Source organism: Phyllobates terribilis, unplaced genomic scaffold (assembly GCF_046119375.1).
Source record: "Phyllobates terribilis strain yellow unplaced genomic scaffold, ASM4611937v1 Scaffold_123__1_contigs__length_5148117, whole genome shotgun sequence".
Taxonomy (NCBI): domain Eukaryota; kingdom Metazoa; phylum Chordata; class Amphibia; order Anura; family Dendrobatidae; genus Phyllobates; species Phyllobates terribilis.
Genome location: NW_027362883.1, coordinates 582,613 through 600,746, shown reverse-complemented (window position 1 = coordinate 600,746; position 18,134 = coordinate 582,613). Strand labels below are relative to the sequence as shown.

The window sequence follows — 18,134 nt, the reverse complement described above, 5'->3', positions numbered from 1 at the left end:
CTCTAGATCCCTTACATGCCTGCACTTTTCGGCTTGCTGCTGCTGCAATCCACGCGTTTTAGATCTGCATAACTCCACCTCTTTAAACACAGCACCTTCACCCCCTGCTGTTCCCACCCGCCTCAACACCGTTGGAAGGGAGGAGAACCAATTAAGGCGGGGGGTGGGGTGGAACGAGCAGCTGTCTACCCTTAGCAGGAGGGCTCCTGATTACATACCTCTCCTGCTGCTGCTGCTGCTGGCTGTCCAGCAGCAGACTGAAGGTGGCTGCTGCTGTGCACAGGTATATAAAGGCTCAGAGCCTATTATGACACGCGCAGCCAGCGTTCCATTGCCACATTCCATCTACTGCAGGCAGGATACCTGGCTGGCTGAATGTCGCTGAGAAGCTCACAGAGACCGCCATAAGCAACAGTTTAACAGAATGCCACAGACTAATCAACCAAACTTTTTGGGTTGGGTTCTCTTTTATAGTCTGCAGGCATTAAATGAAAGAAGTCAGTGTTCCAGCAGAAGGAGACAACGTTTCAGAAAAGGCATTGTAGCAAACCAAAAAAGAAATTTTAAGCGCAGCAGAGTAACCAGCGCACATACCTGTTAGCTCAGGTGAGTTTAAAAGGCTGCTGTTGATAACAAGGGCATTTGCTAAATAGATGGTGTGTGTGCAACAATATACTGAAAGGTCAATTATATTGTGCAGCTTATCTCACCACCTGTAGTTATTTAGGTGAAAGCTCCAAAATGCTTGCCTAATATGTCTGTTTATCCAAAAGGAAGTAAAAAGGGAGAGCTAGAAAGATAGCATTGCATCACATTACATGGCAATGCAATGCACAGTTGCTGAAGTTGAACCAAAATGAGCTTGTAATCTGGCTTCTGCAACTTTGAACATGAAAAATCCAATGAGGAGAAGAAAAGCAAAGCCAAAGAGTCCATCCCAAAATCCGACAAACAAGCAAAATGAACAAAAAACATTGAATTCAATTCTTTCTGATTTTAGAAACTGCATTAAAGAAGGGGTGCACCGGTCCTGGAGATACTGCAATACCAGGTCAATGCGTGGAGTGGACAGAGCAAGCTCTTTTTCCATCTCCCTGTTCTAAAAATCCATTTAATATATGGTCCCCAGATAGGGGACGTATCAGATATTAAACTGATAAGAACAGATTTTTTTTTTTTTTTTTTTTTTTTTCCACTTAGATTACAAGTCCCATATTTACCATTTCATGCTTTGCAATGATTTCCAAATGGTATTAGGTTGTTATCCATCATTGTGGGTCATATATCCATTTTTCCAATCTTATTTTATATATATACGTTTATATTATCACAATACAGTTATTCCATATTCTTTACATCACAACATTACAATCTTTACCATTACGATTTAAGGCAACATTCCTCTCTTCAGGCCATATGCTGCCAAGGCATTCAAAAGCCTTCCATCCAGAAACCGACCATCCCAAGCTTCTTCTACCTCTTTAGCCAACGACTGAGGTATTCTGTAAGTTGAAAAAAAACGATGCATATCGCTATAAATGTTATTCCACACTTTGCGCCTTAGACTAGCCTGACTCCCCCCTTCACAACTCTTTAGCATTTTCAACACTTCTTGTCTCTCCTCCATCTCCCTCATATTTTTTTCTGAAACATCCTTTGCTTTACTAGAGTCCTTCCCAGATGACAAAACTCCTTCAATTTCTTCTCTGGCTTCACATGCGACATCCTCTCTTTCTTCTTCACTAGTTTCTTCACCCTCCTCCTCCTCTTCCATATTACTTACAGCACCTTCCTTTTCATCCTGACTGGAGGACTCAAATTCCTCATGATCTTCTGACTCCCTATCCACCTCCACTTCTTCTTCCAAGCTAGTATTTTCAATCTCAACGTCTGTGATATCACTCTCAGTATCTTCTTCCATATGATCACCTTCTTTTCTTATATCTCTTATTTGTTCCTCCTTCTTTTGAGATATGTTCTCTTCCGTTTCATCATGGGGGGCAGCTTCAGACTCTTCTTCTTTTCCATCTTCCTTGTCAACTGACTTCTCCTCCCTTTTATTGACAGGACAGCAATCATATAAATGACCACTGCCACCACATAGATTACATTTCTTACTTTTTTCACAATTCTCTGCCTTATGTCCCACTTCTTCACACTTGGCACACCACTGTAATGTACAGGAATCCTTTTCATGGCCATACTGTTTACAACGCCTACAAAACTTCGGCATACCTGTAAAGAACATATCTCCATTAACTGTCCCGATTTTGAATCTACTTGGTGGGAGTACCACAACACCATCCGAACTTTCCTTGAACTTGACCAGGAACCTCCACCTCGTGGTCCAAAAACCATATCGGTTAAACATTTTGCCAGCAGAACTCACTTTCTCACAGTACCGGGATAAAAAGGTCATGATCTCTTCTTCCAATATGAAAGGACTATACATCCTTATTACTATTAGCCTTTCCTTCCTAGGAAAATGCGACACAAAAAAAACACCTTCAAGTATCGAATCTTCCTTCACTAGATCCATTCTCTTCCAAAAGTCAGAAAAGATATCTTCTGAACAAAAAATAACATCATATATCCCTCTCTTCGGGAACTCCAACATAGACAAAACTTGTTCCATTTGAACTTCCAATAGTCCAAACAAAATCTTCTCTACCAAAAAAAACAAGCCAGACTTCTTCTTCTCTGGATCCAAAAAAATAAACCGCACTGCATTCTTCAATCTTGCAAAAACTGGGACCTCTTCACAGGTCAGCATATTTGGGCTTCTCCCGTCCATATCTTCACACCAAAGGTGGCAAAAATCCTCCTCGCCTACTTAAAAAAAGCAGGCAGGCTGATCGCCCCTCGTTGCCCCGGGACTAATCCGGCTCCCCAAAAGCAGCAAGGGGGTGAAGCCGCACTGCTACATGCAGCGATCCCCCGAGGCCAAGGAGCCGGGTACCCAAGGCACCTCTCAGCCAAGACCAAGGCAGCAACCGGTAGATCACTGCACTTGATCTTAGCCAAAAGGCCGAGAAGCGATAACCAGAATTGGTTTCAAACTACGGAGCCACCCAAGGATCCTGAAAAGTCCATTTGTGGAGATGAGCTCCTGGACTCCCGTTAAGAAGACATGTTGTCAACCTCTAGATCCCTTACATGCCTGCACTTTTCGGCTTGCTGCTGCTGCAATCCTCGCGTTTTAGATCTGCATAACTCCACCTCTTTAAACACAGCACCTTCACCCCCTGCTGTTCCCACCCGCCTCAACACCGTTGGAAGGGAGGAGAACCAATTAAGGCGGGGGGTGGGGTGGAACGAGCAGCTGTCTACCCTTAGCAGGAGGGCTCCTGATTACATACCTCTCCTGCTGCTGCTGCTGCTGGCTGTCCAGCAGCAGACTGAAGGTGGCTGCTGCTGTGCACAGGTATATAAAGGCTCAGAGCCTATTATGACACGCGCAGCCAGCGTTCCATTGCCACATTCCATCTACTGCAGGCAGGATACCTGGCTGGCTGAATGTCGCTGAGAAGCTCACAGAGACCGCCATAAGCAACAGTTTAACAGAATGCCACAGACTAATCAACCAAACTTTTTGGGTTGGGTTCTCTTTTATAGTCTGCAGGCATTAAATGAAAGAAGTCAGTGTTCCAGCAGAAGGAGACAACGTTTCAGAAAAGGCATTGTAGCAAACCAAAAAATAAATTTTAAGCGCAGCAGAGTAACCAGCGCACATACCTGTTAGCTCAGGTGAGTTTAAAAGGCTGCTGTTGATAACAAGGGCATTTGCTAAATAGATGGTGTGTGTGCAACAATATACTGAAAGGTCAATTATATTGTGCAGCTTATCTCACCACCTGTAGTTATTTAGGTGAAAGCTCCAAAATGCTTGCCTAATATGTCTGTTTATCCAAAAGGAAGTAAAAAGGGAGAGCTAGAAAGATAGCATTGCATCACATTACATGGCAATGCAATGCACAGTTGCTGAAGTTGAACCAAAATGAGCTTGTAATCTGGCTTCTGCAACTTTGAACATGAAAAATTGAATGAGGAGAAGAAAAGCAAAGCCAAAGAGTCCATCCCAAAATCCGACAAACAAGCAAAATGAACAAAAAACATTGAATTCAATTCTTTCTGATTTTAGAAACTGCATTAAAGAAGGGGTGCACCGGTCCTGGAGATACTGCAATACCAGGTCAATGCGTGGAGTGGACAGAGCAAGCTCTTTTTCCATCTCCCTGTTCTAAAAATCCATTTAATATATGGTCCCCAGATAGGGGACGTATCAGATATTAAACTGATAAGAACAGATACTACACTTGATCTTAGCCAAAAGGCCGAGAAGCGATAACCAGAATTGGTTTCAAACTACGGAGCCACCCAAGGATCCTGAAAAGTCCATTTGTGGAGATGAGCTCCTGGACTCCCGTTAAGAAGACATGTTGTCAACCTCTAGATCCCTTACATGCCTGCACTTTTCGGCTTGCTGCTGCTGCAATCCACGCGTTTTAGATCTGCATAACTCCACCTCTTTAAACACAGCACCTTCACCCCCTGCTGTTCCCACCCGCCTCAACACCGTTGGAAGGGAGGAGAACCAATTAAGGCGGGGGTGGGGTGGAACGAGCAGCTGTCTACCCTTAGCAGGAAGGCTCCTGATTACATACCTCTCCTGCTGCTGCTGCTGCTGGCTGTCCAGCAGCAGACTGAAGGTGGCTGCTGCTGTGCACAGGTATATAAAGGCTCAGAGCCTATTATGACACGCGCAGCCAGCGTTCCATTGCCACATTCCATCTACTGCAGGCAGGATACCTGGCTGGCTGAATGTCGCTGAGAAGCTCACAGAGACCGCCATAAGCAACAGTTTAACAGAATGCCACAGACTAATCAACCAAACTTTTTGGGTTGGGTTCTCTTTTATAGTCTGCAGGCATTAAATGAAAGAAGTCAGTGTTCCAGCAGAAGGAGACAACGTTTCAGAAAAGGCATTGTAGCAAACCAAAAAATAAATTTTAAGCGCAGCAGAGTAACCAGCGCACATACCTGTTAGCTCAGGTGAGTTTAAAAGGCTGCTGTTGATAACAAGGGCATTTGCTAAATAGATGGTGTGTGTGCAACAATATACTGAAAGGTCAATTATATTGTGCAGCTTATCTCACCACCTGTAGTTATTTAGGTGAAAGCTCCAAAATGCTTGCCTAATATGTCTGTTTATCCAAAAGGAAGTAAAAAGGGAGAGCTAGAAAGATAGCATTGCATCACATTACATGGCAATGCAATGCACAGTTGCTGAAGTTGAACCAAAATGAGCTTGTAATCTGGCTTCTGCAACTTTGAACATGAAAAATCCAATGAGGAGAAGAAAAGCAAAGCCAAAGAGTCCATCCCAAAATCCGACAAACAAGCAAAATGAACAAAAAACATTGAATTCAATTCTTTCTGATTTTAGAAACTGCATTAAAGAAGGGGTGCACCGGTCCTGGAGATACTGCAATACCAGGTCAATGCGTGGAGTGGACAGAGCAAGCTCTTTTTCCATCTCCCTGTTCTAAAAATCCATTTAATATATGGTCCCCAGATAGGGGACGTATCAGATATTAAACTGATAAGAACAGATACTACACTTGATCTTAGCCAAAAGGCCGAGAAGCGATAACCAGAATTGGTTTCAAACTACGGAGCCACCCAAGGATCCTGAAAAGTCCATTTGTGGAGATGAGCTCCTGGACTCCCGTTAAGAAGACATGTTGTCAACCTCTAGATCCCTTACATGCCTGCACTTTTCGGCTTGCTGCTGCTGCAATCCACGCGTTTTAGATCTGCATAACTCCACCTCTTTAAACACAGCACCTTCACCCCCTGCTGTTCCCACCCGCCTCAACACCGTTGGAAGGGAGGAGAACCAATTAAGGCGGGGGGTGGGGTGGAACGAGCAGCTGTCTACCCTTAGCAGGAGGGCTCCTGATTACATACCTCTCCTGCTGCTGCTGCTGCTGGCTGTCCAGCAGCAGACTGAAGGTGGCTGCTGCTGTGCACAGGTATATAAAGGCTCAGAGCCTATTATGACATGCGCAGCCAGCGTTCCATTGCCACATTCCATCTACTGCAGGCAGGATACCTGGCTGGCTGAATGTCGCTGAGAAGCTCACAGAGACCGCCATAAGCAACAGTTTAACAGAATGCCACAGAATAATCAACCAAACTTTTTGGGTTGGGTTCTCTTTTATAGTCTGCAGGCATTAAATGAAAGAAGTCAGTGTTCCAGCAGAAGGAGACATCGTTTCAGAAAAGGCATTGTAGCAAACCAAAAAAGAAATTTTAAGCGCAGCAGAGTAACCAGTGCACATACCTGTTAGCTCAGGTGAGTTTAAAAGGCTGCTGTTGATAACAAGGGCATTTGCTAAATAGATGGTGTGTGTGCAACAATATACTGAAAGGTCAATTATATTGTGCAGCTTATCTCACCACCTGTAGTTATTTAGGTGAAAGCTCCAAAATGCTTGCCTAATATGTCTGTTTATCCAAAAGGAAGTAAAAAGGGAGAGCTAGAAAGATAGCATTGCATCACATTACATGGCAATGCAATGCACAGTTGCTGAAGTTGAACCAAAATGAGCTTGTAATCTGGCTTCTGCAACTTTGAACATGAAAAATCCAATGAGGAGAAGAAAAGCAAAGCCAAAGAGTCCATCCCAAAATCCGACAAACAAGCAAAATGAACAAAAAACATTGAATTCAATTCTTTCTGATTTTAGAAACTGCATTAAAGAAGGGGTGAACCGGGCCTGGAGATACTGCAATACCAGGTCAATGCGTGGAGTGGACAGAGCAAGCTCTTTTTCCATCTCCCTGTTCTAAAAATCCATTTAATATATGGTCCCCAGATAGGGGACGTATCAGATATTAAACTGATAAGAACAGATTTTTTTTAATTTGGCTATCCCCTGCAGAGGGATAAAACCGTTTATTAAAACTTTAACAAATTACAAGCATAATTACACAAATACCAAACGTTAAAAGACAAATGAAATTTACAAAACAAAAAAATACAAAGATTTTAAATAATTAGATTCCATTGGTCAACAAGCCATTTTTTGGAAATATGTACATTCTTCTTTTTGTCAATTAAATAATAAGTATACATTTCACATAAACATAAACTTAAAACATCATTCACTGATAAAACATCTTGTTTAAAAATAGCAATGTTGCGCGCTTTCCAGAGAGATGACTTGGCGCAGTTCACTGTCTTCCAAGCCATTGTGTACTGGTCCATTGTGGGGCATTCCATAAGTCCGTATAGCACAGTTTTATATGTAAAGTCCTTGAGGTCTGCCACCCTTTCCAGTAGGGGGAGCAGTCTTCTCCAGAAATCCTTTGCAAAATTACATGTCCATAATAGATGTTCCACCGTTTCCTCGTCTTGGCATCCGGCTCTTGGGCAGATGGCAGACCTCACAAATCCTCTTCTGTATTGGAATGCCCGGCAAGGAAGACAGCGGTGCATGCAACTCCAAGCCAGATCTCTCTGTTCATTAAAAAGATAAAAAACGTTAATCATTTTCCAGATAGACATAGATTTGTCATCATCATATCTGTCAACATTACATATTTCCTCACTTTTACGTATTTCTTTAATTAGTTTCTTACTATTTCTTAATTCCTCTATTTTTTTAGTCCCTAAATTAAAATCGGACACTATTTTCCTTAAAATCTCATAATGCGTCGACAAATTAAAAGCATGGGGCACAGATATATTAACTTCATACCATCCAAACTTTCTCATAAAAAATCCTGTATTAAAACGCATAAAAAAGGACCAATAGTGATTCTTAAAAAGGGCATTAAAACAGTAAACGAACAGATGGATTAAAAGAAACCTATTAAAATCTGGAAAATCTTTACCACCTTTTACTTTTGATTTCATCACGATTTCTCTTTTCAGCTTTTCCATTTTTGAGTTCCAAAAGAAGGTAAAACAGGTTTTGGTTATCTTTTTTAAAACATTAACAGGCGGGGGGAAAACCATGCTAAGATACAATAAAAGAGGTAAAATCACCATCTTTAAAACCAATACTTTACCCTCCATTGTAAGTCTCCTCATGTTCCACATACATATTTTCGTATTTACTTTCTGTGTAACTGTTTCCCAACTATTATAACCATCATTATTTTCAGTGAATGATATACCTAAAATGGAAATGGATTCGGAGACATTAATTGGTACATCACGTAAAATCATCCCCCCAACACTTAAAATGTTACACTTATTAAAATTGATTTTAAAACCAGAAGCTAGGCAAAAGGATTGCACTTGATGGAGAGTGGCCGTAAGTGATGGTGCATCTGTACACAAGACAGCCACGTCATCCATGTAGCCTACAACCTTGGCCTCCAAACCACCGCTTCCAGGCAGAGGGACACCGCATATCTGTTTATTTTGGCGTATTGCACATAACATTGGTTCCAGTGCACAGATAAACAGTAGGGGGGACAGAGGGCATCCCTGTTTCACCCCTGACCGTAAAAATACCTCTTGTGTCTTAAAACCATTCACTAAAATCTTACTTGTACAATCCTTGTAAAATGCTTTAAGCGATAGTAAAAACCCTTCTGGTATGCCCATTTTCTCTAAAACTTTAAAAAGATAAAAGTGTGAGACACGGTCAAATGCTTTTTCAAAATCAATAGATAAAATCGCCATTTTCCCCTTTCTGTCTTTCACATCCTCAATACAGTCTTTCACTAAATTCAGATTGTCCCATATACTGCGCCCCGGCACCCCACACACTTGATTAGAATGAATAACTTTGCTGATGACTTCTTTTAGACGATTTGCACAAATTTTAGCCATTATTTTATAGTCACAATTTAAAAGTGTTATTGGTCTCCAGTTTTCTAATTTTGATTTATCGCCTTTTTTGTATAGGAGGGAGACTTCACCTTTCTTCCAGGAATTTAATAAAACCTTATTATTAAAAACCTCAGTAAACAAATAAAACAAATCATCTTTTAAAATATCATAAAAACATACATAAAATTCTATTGGGATGCCATCAGGACCAGGGACCTTTCCAGTTTTAAAACTTTTAATAGTTTTTAACACTTCTTGTTCCGTTAAAACTTGGGATAAAAACTCTTGGGATGCGGGATCTAAAACAGCTGTTAGTCCTTGCAGCGAATCATCCATTAATTTATTATCTATATTTTTTCCATTAAAAAGATTAGAAAAAAAAACCTCAACTTTACCCAGCATATTTTTTATATTATTCTCACCATCTATATGGTCAATTATCACTTTTTCTTTTTTATTTTTCCTAAAAAAATATCTGGAACACTTTTCATTTTCTTCTATATGTTGTACTCTAGAACGAAAAATTATCTCTTTTCCTTTTTATTCTAGCCATTTTGAAATCTCTTCTTTTAAGTTTGAAATATCAACTTGTACATCTATCCCATTGTCTCTGAGCTTAAATAATGTTTGTAGGCGGGTATTTAAAATTCTATATTCTTCATATTTTTCTTTGGCTCTACATATACTCTTTTTAATAAAAAAGTCTTTTATTTTTACTTTCATTCTATCCCACCATACACTCATAGTCTCATTTGTTTTTTTCCCTTTTCTACATTTCCTATAAAACTCAATAAAATCTGATAAAATCTGCGGGTCGGTTAAAAGGGATACGTTCATTTTCCAGCTTTTCTTACCACATTTTTTGTTGTCATTTACTTTTATGGTAAAGGATAAAAGTTTATGGTCTGAAAATATATTAGTTAAAACTTCACATTTGGCAGGTATTGTTTTATCTGAACCAAAAATAAAATCAATCCTAGAGCTACAATTAGCATTGCTCCAAGTGAAACCGGCGTCCTCTGGGCTGTCACTATGACACTCTTTATATATGTCTATCAATTTAGCATCTTTGACTATATCATGTAGCATACCTGAGGTTTTATCGTAGTTCCTGCTTACAGAGCTGGAGCGCCAGTTTTCACCTTTTAAAACACAATTAAAATCCCCTGCTAAGATAAAAGGTTCAGAGTTATTAATAAATAATGGTAAAAGATCAAGCATTTCGGCTCTTTCATTTTTCTCTGGGGATCCATAAAAATTTAAAAACTGCCATCTAATACCATCAATAAAAGCTTTCACTAATAAAATACGACCTGGTAAAATTTCCTGAATAAAATCAATTAAAACGTTCCCTTTAAAAAGTATGGCTACACCCGCTGATCCTGCAGCATTCGATCCGGACCAGACAGATGGCCCACACTTCCACTCATCTTTATATTTTTGATATGACATTTCATGTGGGATATTACATTCTTGCAGAAAAAATACAGATGCAGTAAAACACGTAAAAAAATTAAAAAGAGCAGTTCTTCTCGTGTTAGATTTTATGCCTCTCACGTTGAGGGAAATACCTTTGAGTTCAGCCATCATTAGAAAATGTAGAAATTTTAATTAGGTAACTAAGAGCAACGGATTTACCTGTCCGATGAACCTGATCAGACCACTGGGCTTGCGCCTCCCTCCTCATCTGATAGTATCGTCACGAGAGTCTCCGTGGAGGAGGAAAGATTACCACATTTATATAAACCCGACGCTACACTGGCATAGCTCGGAGGGCTGGCTGGCAGAACCCGCTGGGTCTCCATTGGCTGGCCATGCAGTTCCTCATCAGGTGGGTCCCCGAGGGGTTCCGCCGCCCCTGTTTGACCTGTAGAAGGTCGTCCTATAGGAGGAGGTTGCGCACAAGGCAGAGCCTCTGACTCTTCAGAGGCAGCAAGATCCCGGTCCCCACCTGTAGCAGCGGAGACCAAAACCCCTGAGGGTCCAGCGTCCACGTCCCCTTCTGGAGAAGTGTCCATCTGTTCACCTCCTGCTGCCTCCTCCGAACCACCCTTTTTCTTTTTCTTAGGACCCACCTTTATCCACTCAGCGCCCTCAGCACTAGGAGACCCAGACTGGGCATGGGCTTCTGTGTCGGCCTTTTGCCGGTCCCTTTTGACCTTACCAGTAGTGCCCTTCTGCTCCTTCTCAGCCCTCCTTTTGGACTCCCGCAGGTCCTGCAGCCAGGTTTTGGGATTTGGTATTTTACCTGTCATAGACTCTGGAGACACTTCACTATTTGGTACGCCCTTATTGTCTCCAGAGGCTCCAGGTTGTTGTTCCTCCTCCTGAGGGGTGGTCTGATCTTTTGGTCCTTGGTCGGACGTCTTGGACTTCCCCTTTTGCTCATCTTCCCGAAATCTGTGAGGGCAAGAAAAATAAAAGTGACCTGGAGTCTGGCAAAAACTGCATTTCTTTTCCTTAGGGCATTCTTTTGTCTCATGTTCTTCACTAGCACAATTTCTACATGATACATGACAGTTTTCTTTTGAATGACCATAGCGCCCACAATTTCTGCAATATACTGGCATCCCAGAAAAGAAGAAATCCCCATTTGTTTGCCCAATTTTGAAACGGGCAGGGGGGAGCCGTATACCACCTGGTGTATTTGGATCTCTTGTACACTTCACAAGGAATTTCCACTTAGATGTCCATATGTTATATTCGTTTAATATCTTCCCAATACATTTAACACTTTTAAAATAAATTGCTAGAAATGACATTACTTCTGGAGCAGAAACAAAGGGCGAAAATATTTTTACAATAACCAGTCTTACCTCATCCAGGACGTGCTCAACAATTTGTATCCCTTTCAAAACAGGACTATTTTCAACTTTTTTTAACTTTTCTAGTACATCTCTAAAAATACCTTCTCCGGTGAATGTGATGTCATAGTCACCTCTTCTGGGATAATCCTGGATGGAGAGAATTTCATTCCTTTGTACGCCAAGAAGGTTCCTGAGCACGTCCTGGACTACATACCCTAATTTCCTCATATCCGAGCCACCCGCCGTGAAGTGAACTCGGATAGAGTTTTTTAGCCTCGCATAAAGAGGCACGAGGTTAGGGTCAACCTCCATGGAAAAACGCAACAAGGTTGCAAATTGCAGCCGCTTGCAATCTGCGCTCCCAGTGTTCTTGCAGCGAAAAACACCTGGAAGCTGGGGGATCGCAACTCGTTACCCTGGGACTAAGCCCTCTCCCTAATAGCAGCAAGCAGGTTAAGTCCACCAAAGTGGACGATCCTGCCAGGCCAAGGAGAGGGGTACCCGAGTGCCCTTCAACCACAATCTCCTGCAATAAAGCACTTGATCGTAGCCAAAAGGCCGAGAAGCGATAACCAGAATTGGTTTCAAACTACGGAGCCACCCAAGGATCCTGAAAAGTCCATTTGTGGAGATGAGCTCCTGGACTCCCGTTAAGAAGACATGTTGTCAACCTCTAGATGCCTTACATGCCTGCACTTTTCGGCTTGCTGCTGCTGCAATCCACGCGTTTTAGATCTGCATAACTCCACCTCTTTAAACACAGCACCTTCACCCCCTGCTGTTCCCACCCGCCTCAACACCGTTGGAAGGGAGGAGAACCAATTAAGGCGGGGGGTGGGGTGGAACGAGCAGCTGTCTACCCTTAGCAGGAGGGCTCCTGATTACATACCTCTCCTGCTGCTGCTGCTGGCTGTCCAGCAGCAGACTGAAGGTGGCTGCTGCTGTGCACAGGTATATAAAGGCTCAGAGCCTATTATGACACGCGCAGCCAGCGTTCCATTGCCACATTCCATCTACTGCAGGCAGGATACCTGGCTGGCTGAATGTCGCTGAGAAGCTCACAGAGACCGCCATAAGCAACAGTTTAACAGAATGCCACAGACTAATCAACCAAACTTTTTGGGTTGGGTTCTCTTTTATAGTCTGCAGGCATTAAATGAAAGAAGTCAGTGTTCCAGCAGAAGGAGACAACGTTTCAGAAAAGGCATTGTAGCAAACCAAAAAAGAAATTTTAAGCGCAGCAGAGTAACCAGCGCACATACCTGTTAGCTCAGGTGAGTTTAAAAGGCTGCTGTTGATAACAAGGGCATTTGCTAAATAGATGGTGTGTGTGCAACAATATACTGAAAGGTCAATTATATTGTGCAGCTTATCTCACCACCTGTAGTTATTTAGGTGAAAGCTCCAAAATGCTTGCCTAATATGTCTGTTTATCCAAAAGGAAGTAAAAAGGGAGAGCTAGAAAGATAGCATTGCATCACATTACATGGCAATGCAATGCACAGTTGCTGAAGTTGAACCAAAATGAGCTTGTAATCTGGCTTCTGCAACTTTGAACATGAAAAATCCAATGAGGAGAAGAAAAGCAAAGCCAAAGAGTCCATCCCAAAATCCGACAAACAAGCAAAATGAACAAAAAACATTGAATTCAATTCTTTCTGATTTTAGAAACTGCATTAAAGAAGGGGTGCACCGGTCCTGGAGATACTGCAATACCAGGTCAATGCGTGGAGTGGACAGAGCAAGCTCTTTTTCCATCTCCCTGTTCTAAAAATCCATTTAATATATGGTCCCCAGATAGGGGACGTATCAGATATTAAACTGATAAGAACAGATACTACACTTGATCTTAGCCAAAAGGCCGAGAAGCGACAACCAGAATTGGTTTCAAACTACGGAGCCACCCAAGGATCCTGAAAAGTCCATTTGTGGAGATGAGCTCCTGGACTCCCGTTAAGAAGACATGTTGTCAACCTCTAGATCCCTTACATGCCTGCACTTTTCGGCTTGCTGCTGCTGCAATCCACGCGTTTTAGATCTGCATAACTCCACCTCTTTAAACACAGCACCTTCACCCCCTGCTGTTCCCACCCGCCTCAACACCGTTGGAAGGGAGGAGAACCAATTAAGGCGGGGTGGGGTGGAACGAGCAGCTGTCTACCCTTAGCAGGAAGGCTCCTGATTACATACCTCTCCTGCTGCTGCTGCTGCTGGCTGTCCAGCAGCAGACTGAAGGTGGCTGCTGCTGTGCACAGGTATATAAAGGCTCAGAGCCTATTATGACACGCGCAGCCAGCGTTCCATTGCCACATTCCATCTACTGCAGGCAGGATACCTGGCTGGCTGAATGTCGCTGAGAAACTCACAGAGACCGCCATAAGCAACAGTTTAACAGAATGCCACAGACTAATCAACCAAACTTTTTGGGTTGGGTTCTCTTTTATAGTCTGCAGGCATTAAATGAAAGAAGTCAGTGTTCCAGCAGAAGGAGACAACGTTTCAGAAAAGGCATTGTAGCAAACCAAAAAAGAAATTTTAAGCGCAGCAGAGTAACCAGCGCACATACCTGTTAGCTCAGGTGAGTTTAAAAGGCTGCTGTTGATAACAAGGGCATTTGCTAAATAGATGGTGTGTGTGCAACAATATACTGAAAGGTCAATTATATTGTGCAGCTTATCTCACCACCTGTAGTTATTTAGGTGAAAGCTCCAAAATGCTTGCCTAATATGTCTGTTTATCCAAAAGGAAGTAAAAAGGGAGAGCTAGAAAGATAGCATTGCATCACATTACATGGCAATGCAATGCACAGTTGCTGAAGTTGAACCAAAATGAGCTTGTAATCTGGCTTCTGCAACTTTGAACATGAAAAATCCAATGAGGAGAAGAAAAGCAAAGCCAAAGAGTCCATCCCAAAATCCGACAAACAAGCAAAATGAACAAAAAACATTGAATTCAATTCTTTCTGATTTTAGAAACTGCATTAAAGAAGGGGTGCACCGGTCCTGGAGATACTGCAATACCAGGTCAATGCGTGGAGTGGACAGAGCAAGCTCTTTTTCCATCTCCCTGTTCTAAAAATCCATTTAATATATGGTCCCCAGATAGGGGACGTATCAGATATTAAACTGATAAGAACAGATACTACACTTGATCTTAGCCAAAAGGCCGAGAAGCGATAACCAGAATTGGTTTCAAACTACGGAGCCACCCAAGGATCCTGAAAAGTCCATTTGTGGAGATGAGCTCCTGGACTCCCGTTAAGAAGACATGTTGTCAACCTCTAGATCCCTTACATGCCTGCACTTTTCGGCTTGCTGCTGCTGCAATCCACGCGTTTTAGATCTGCATAACTCCACCTCTTTAAACACAGCACCTTCACCCCCTGCTGTTCCCACCCGCCTCAACACCGTTGGAAGGGAGGAGAACCAATTAAGGCGGGGGGTGGGGTGGAACGAGCAGCTGTCTACCCTTAGCAGGAGGGCTCCTGATTACATACCTCTCCTGCTGCTGCTGCTGCTGGCTGTCCAGCAGCAGACTGAAGGTGGCTGCTGCTGTGCACAGGTATATAAAGGCTCAGAGCCTATTATGCAGGGCCGGCTCCAGGTTTTTGTGGGCCCTGGGCGAAAGAGTCTCAGTGGGCCCCTTTAACACATACCACGATTCATGATGCAGAGATACGGCGGAGAAATAAATATATATATATAGTGCAATGCAAAGATTTCACTTCTTACATTACATGAGTGATATCTATTGTAAATTCCACAATAGCTCAGAAACCGGTGAATCGCTCCACACATAATAGTGGCCACCATATAAAGCTCCATACAGAATACTGGCCCCCATATAACACTCCATACGGAATACTGGCCCCCATATAAGGCCCCATAAGGAATACTGGCCCCCATATAAGGCCCCATAAGGAATACTGGCCCCATACGGAATACTGGCCCCCATATAAGGCCCCATACGGAATACTGGCCCCCATATAAGGCCCCATAAGGAATACTGACCCCCATATAAGGCTCTATGCGGAATACTGACCCCCATATAAGGCTCCATGCGGAATACTGGCCCCCATATAAGGCCCCATAAGGAATACTGGCCCCCATACGGAATACTGGCCCCCATATAAGGCCCCATACGGAATACTGGCCCCCATATAAGGCTCCATACGGAATACTGGCCCCCATATAAGGCTCCATACGGAATACTGGCCTCCATATAAGGCTCCATACGGAATACTGGCCTCCATATAAGGCTCCATACGGAATACTGGCCCCCATATAAGGTTCCATACAGAATACTGGCCCCCATATAACGCTCCATACTGAATACTGGTCCCCTTATAAAGCTCCATACAAGATACTGGCCCCCATATAACGCTCCATACAGGATACTGGTCCCCTTATAAAACTCCATACAGGATACTGGCCCCCATATAATGCTGCATGCAGGCTGTGCCCCCTTATAATGCTCCATGCAGGCTGTTACCCCCCACATAATGCCCCATACAGGCCCCCCCTTTATAATGCCCCATGCAGGCTGTTCCCCACCTTATAATGCCCCATGCAGGATGTACCCCCCCTCTCTTTATAATGCCCCATGCAGGATGTACCCCCCCCTCTCTTTATAATGCCCCATGCAGGATGTACCCCCCCCTCTCTTTATAATGCCCCATGCAGGATGCCCCCCCCTTCTCTTTATACTGCCCCAAGCCTCCATACATTAAAAAAAAAAATCAAATACTCACCTCCCTTCTCCTCACCTGCTACCTGCTGCCCGCCGCTCGCTGCTCGGGTCCGATCTCCAGCATTGTCGGCGTCTTCCCGCTCTCCGCTCCCTGTGACGGCTCAGGGGAGGGCGCGGTGTAAGACGTCACCGCGCCCTTTGACCTGAGACGTCACAGGGAGCGGGGAGCAGGAAGACAGCTGATCTGCGGAGGCACGGGGAGAGGTAAGTATCCAGCTGCCGGGGCCCTGAGCAAGCGGCGGAGAAGGGCGGGTGCTGACACCGCTCTCCTCCGCCCATAGCCCAGCGGGGTGCGCGACCGCCAGTGGGCACCTCTGTGTGCTCAGGGCCCCGGCATTTGCCCGGGTGCGCCGGGTGCTGACGCCGGCCCTGCTATTATGACACGCGCAGCCAGCGTTCCATTGCCACATTCCATCTACTGCAGGCAGGATACCTGGCTGGCTGAATGTCGCTGAGAAGCTCACAGAGACCGCCATAAGCAACAGTTTAACAGAATGCCACAGACTAATCAACCAAACTTTTTGGGTTGGGTTCTCTTTTATAGTCTGCAGGCATTAAATGAAAGAAGTCAGTGTTCCAGCAGAAGGAGACAACGTTTCAGAAAAGGCATTGTAGCAAACCAAAAAAGAAATTTTAAGCGCAGCAGAGTAACCAGCGCACATACCTGTTAGCTCAGGTGAGTTTAAAAGGCTGCTGTTGATAACAAGGGCATTTGCTAAATAGATGGTGTGTGTGCAACAATATACTGAAAGGTCAATTATATTGTGCAGCTTATCTCACCACCTGTAGTTATTTAGGTGAAAGCTCCAAAATGCTTGCCTAATATGTCTGTTTATCCAAAAGGAAGTAAAAAGGGAGAGCTAGAAAGATAGCATTGCATCACATTACATGGCAATGCAATGCACAGTTGCTGAAGTTGAACCAAAATGAGCTTGTAATCTGGCTTCTGCAACTTTGAACATGAAAAATCCAATGAGGAGAAGAAAAGCAAAGCCAAAGAGTCCATCCCAAAATCCGACAAACAAGCAAAATGAACAAAAAACATTGAATTCAATTCTTTCTGATTTTAGAAACTGCATTAAAGAAGGGGTGCACCGGTCCTGGAGATACTGCAATACCAGGTCAATGCGTGGAGTGGACAGAGCAAGCTCTTTTTCCATCTCCCTGTTCTAAAAATCCATTTAATATATGGTCCCCAGATAGGGGACGTATCAGATATTAAACTGATAAGAACAGATACTACACTTGATCTTAGCCAAAAGGCCGAGAAGCGATAACCAGAATTGGTTTCAAACTACGGAGCCACCCAAGGATCCTGAAAAGTCCATTTGTGGAGATGAGCTCCTGGACTCCCGTTAAGAAGACATGTTGTCAACCTCTAGATCCCTTACATGCCTGCACTTTTCGGCTTGCTGCTGCTGCAATCCACGCGTTTTAGATCTGCATAACTCCACCTCTTTAAACACAGCACCTTCACCCCCTGCTGTTCCCACCCGCCTCAACACCGTTGGAAGGGAGGAGAACCAATTAAGGCGGGGGGTGGGGTGGAACGAGCAGCTGTCTACCCTTAGCAGGAGGGCTCCTGATTACATACCTCTCCTGCTGCTGCTGCTGCTGGCTGTCCAGCAGCAGACTGAAGGTGGCTGCTGCTGTGCACAGGTATATAAAGGCTCAGAGCCTATTATGACACGCGCAGCCAGCGTTCCATTGCCACATTCCATCTACTG

At 43.6% G+C, this 18,134-nt stretch overlaps 7 non-coding genes across 7 annotated transcripts; all 7 read right to left on the bottom strand.

The window, feature by feature from the left end:
- Nucleotides 1-1,014: 1,014 nt before the first annotated feature.
- Nucleotides 1,015-1,202, bottom strand: LOC141202648 (U2 spliceosomal RNA). The gene has a single exon (XR_012273871.1). It is a non-coding gene; the product is annotated as a U2 spliceosomal RNA (small nuclear RNA).
- A 2,953-nt stretch (nt 1,203-4,155) lies between these two features.
- Nucleotides 4,156-4,346, bottom strand: LOC141202918 (U2 spliceosomal RNA). Its single transcript, XR_012274064.1, has one exon. It is a non-coding gene; the product is annotated as a U2 spliceosomal RNA (small nuclear RNA).
- Nucleotides 4,347-5,460: 1,114 nt separating this feature from the next.
- LOC141202917 (U2 spliceosomal RNA) lies at nt 5,461-5,651 on the bottom strand. The gene has a single exon (XR_012274063.1). It is a non-coding gene; the product is annotated as a U2 spliceosomal RNA (small nuclear RNA).
- A 1,115-nt stretch (nt 5,652-6,766) lies between these two features.
- On the bottom strand, nt 6,767-6,953 carry LOC141202643 (U2 spliceosomal RNA). The gene has a single exon (XR_012273867.1). It is a non-coding gene; the product is annotated as a U2 spliceosomal RNA (small nuclear RNA).
- A 6,387-nt stretch (nt 6,954-13,340) lies between these two features.
- On the bottom strand, nt 13,341-13,531 carry LOC141202304 (U2 spliceosomal RNA). Its single transcript, XR_012273581.1, has one exon. It is a non-coding gene; the product is annotated as a U2 spliceosomal RNA (small nuclear RNA).
- Nucleotides 13,532-14,644: 1,113 nt separating this feature from the next.
- LOC141202915 (U2 spliceosomal RNA) lies at nt 14,645-14,835 on the bottom strand. The gene has a single exon (XR_012274061.1). It is a non-coding gene; the product is annotated as a U2 spliceosomal RNA (small nuclear RNA).
- Nucleotides 14,836-17,491: 2,656 nt separating this feature from the next.
- Nucleotides 17,492-17,682, bottom strand: LOC141202914 (U2 spliceosomal RNA). Its single transcript, XR_012274060.1, has one exon. It is a non-coding gene; the product is annotated as a U2 spliceosomal RNA (small nuclear RNA).
- Nucleotides 17,683-18,134: the final 452 nt, after the last annotated feature.